This window comes from Orcinus orca, chromosome 9, assembly GCF_937001465.1.
Source record: "Orcinus orca chromosome 9, mOrcOrc1.1, whole genome shotgun sequence".
Classification (NCBI taxonomy): domain Eukaryota; kingdom Metazoa; phylum Chordata; class Mammalia; order Artiodactyla; family Delphinidae; genus Orcinus; species Orcinus orca.
In genome coordinates this window covers 79,537,410-79,540,301 of record NC_064567.1, presented here as the reverse complement: position 1 = coordinate 79,540,301, position 2,892 = coordinate 79,537,410, and positions in this window count along the sequence as shown.

Genomic DNA, 2,892 nt, shown 5'->3' with positions numbered 1-2,892 from the left:
TTCTCATTTCTGCAATCCTAGGGGGTTCGTAGTACAGTGTACCCATTAAACATACAGAAACAGAGCTTAGGGTAGTAAAATAACTTTCCAAAGTTCCCCTACCTAGTGGGTCACCACGATGTGTATGCATATGTATGTTATGTTTATAATTTGATTAGTCTTTGCATATCTTAAAAGTTAATTATAATTGCCACTGGAAGTGACTGTGTTCATAAATACTGTGTTGATGCCACAATAAAAAAGATTTCCCACCACGATTAACCTCATCTCTGGAGTTGTTCTGATTCAACTGTTACAAAACCCTTACTTCCTTTTGTTGTACTCATTTATTTCACTTCACTCTCAAAATCCTGGTTGAGAAAAAAAAGATGCCTATGGTGACGAGTCTAATCTGCCCTCATGTGACTCAGCCATCCTAATTTTCTTTCTTTCCTATTTCTCTCCACCATCTTACTTCATAGCTAAAACCTTTACTTTTACAAATCCCAAGGAAACAGGAATTTGTATCAGTTATCTCTTGCTGTGTAATAAATCACCCTGAAATGCAGTAGTTTAACCCATATTTGTGAACTCACAGTTTGGGTGAAGGGTCCAGCACAACTTAGGTGTTTCCTCTGACTCAGGGTCTGTCACAGGCTGCAGTGATGGTGTTGTCCAAGGCTGGAGTCATCTCAAGGTTGAACTGGGACAGGATCCACGCCCAACCTCTCACACACAGTTGTTGGCAGGATTCAGTTCCCCATGGAAGAATTCACTGACTGTAGTCTCCAGGCTGCCCTCAGTCCCTTACTACTTGCTCATTGCCAAAGGGCAGCTCACTATGGCTGCTGGCCTCAGCAGAGTATGCAGGCGAGAGATCGAGAGGGAGGATCGCCATTTTTCATAACCTAATCTCGGGAGTGGCATCACTTTTGCTGTATTCTCTTCTTTAGAAGCAAGTCACTAAAGGAGTGGTTGCACAAGGGTGTCAATTCCACGAGGCAGGGGTCATTGGGAGCCATTTAGAAGCAGCCTACCACACCACCATGGAACTATAACAAACTCCCTCCTGCCTGGTAACAGGCTCACTTGCCAGCCATGCCAATACATCAGACCTACTGCACAAAGCCCTCCAACCCCCCCGCTACTTATAGCTGGGGTTGTTCACAGGTTTATTTAATAGCTCTTTTAAATAGCTTTGAAGAGGAGGCAGTAAGAGTGAATTAGCACTAATTAGTATTTCTCTGTGAACTATTGCCTTAGAGTTTTGCTTTCTTAAAGGCACCTTCGAGTAAAAGCAGCATTGGGTTCCTAAAGAATTTCCCTCACTTAGACCCAGGCTTTAAAGTGAAAGATTTGGACCTAATGATGCAACCTAAGTCTTAGAATAATGTACAGAGTTTATGTCACAATTACTTACAAGGTAAGTTGTAATAATAGATGAAAGGCCGTTCTTTTATCCAACAAATTAGAGCTTAAATCATTAAAGGATGATTGATTCCATAACGTAAGAATGTAAGGGACAGAACTATGAAAAGATGTTGTTCATCTTTTTATAAATTCCTTGAGAGGATATAGAGCATCTCATTTATGTCTGCAGCCCCACACTCAGTGTTCTCTGCTCCCCCTTCCCCCAGACCATGCTGGGCATTTAGGCAATGCTTGTTAAGTGCATGGGTAAATATTTTATATTTTACAATGCAATAGAGTTATGAATTTTAATATTTATGCAATCTACTAACCAAAAGTAAAATAATTCTTACCATCATCACTTGCATTCAAGCTACATCTGTTTTTATAAATTTCTCAGAGTAACATATAAATAAGTCTGCGTGGCAACTAGTACAGTCTTACACTGTGGAACACAGACCAAGAAGACATAAAAAAGATTTCTTTCGTGAGTTTATGCATTTAGACTCTAAAATATTGAAAAGTACATCCAGGGACCTATGTTCTGAAGCTCTAATCACAGAAATTCAAATATGGGGTTTTAAATGTAATAACCTTAACCTAATATGAACTGTATATTAATGTAACTTTCATTTAATAGTTTGAGTATTCTGATTTGTGGAAAATTTAAGTTGAACCATAGATATTGTTGCTTTTATAGGTCACAAATGATCAAATACAAAGAATTTCATTAAGCAGTCTGTGACCAGGGAGCAAAAGAATAACACTGGACAACTAAAGGGAAAATTCTTCAAAATATCTAAAAGAAAGAGAGGAATCATTCCCCCTCATTATTCAATAAGTATACTTACATCTATGTGCAAAACACTAATCTCAGGGAAATACAAATGTAAGTAGGACCCAGAACCCTCTGAGAAACTGAATTTAATAAAGAACGTAAAAATTATTGACATAGAGTAACTATATTTTGAGGCATGTTATGGCGCAGTATGCTTAGTCCCATCGAGAAAGCACAACCAAATTCCTACAGCTCAGAGAAGAGAGAAATCACATGCGCTGGGAGCCACACGTGAAGCCAAAGAAGCTTATCTCATAGAAATCTACAGGACCATAAATTGTGTTCATTTCAGTTTCATAAAAAAACCAGAGCACTTCCACCCATTCTTATCTAGATCAGCAGTCAGCATCCTTTCAGTAGAAGGAGAAAGTTCAGCTCTCAGAATCTTCCTTCTCCACTGAGAGACTTGAACAGATTTCTCATGCTGTCACTTAAGTCTTTATCTAGGAGAAGGATGCTGGTGAATTTCACAGAGCTGAGTCACAAGCGAGTTCTGCAAAGCAACTCCTCCTATCCGACAGTCACGAGGCACTCTTCTGGAACCAGTTTCTGGTTCATGCCCTTTCTATTATGATAACTAGAAAAATAAGCGGCTCATTACAGAGCCTACTCACTCGAAAAATTCACAGCAAGACCCACCGATTAAATCACATTGAAATGAGGGC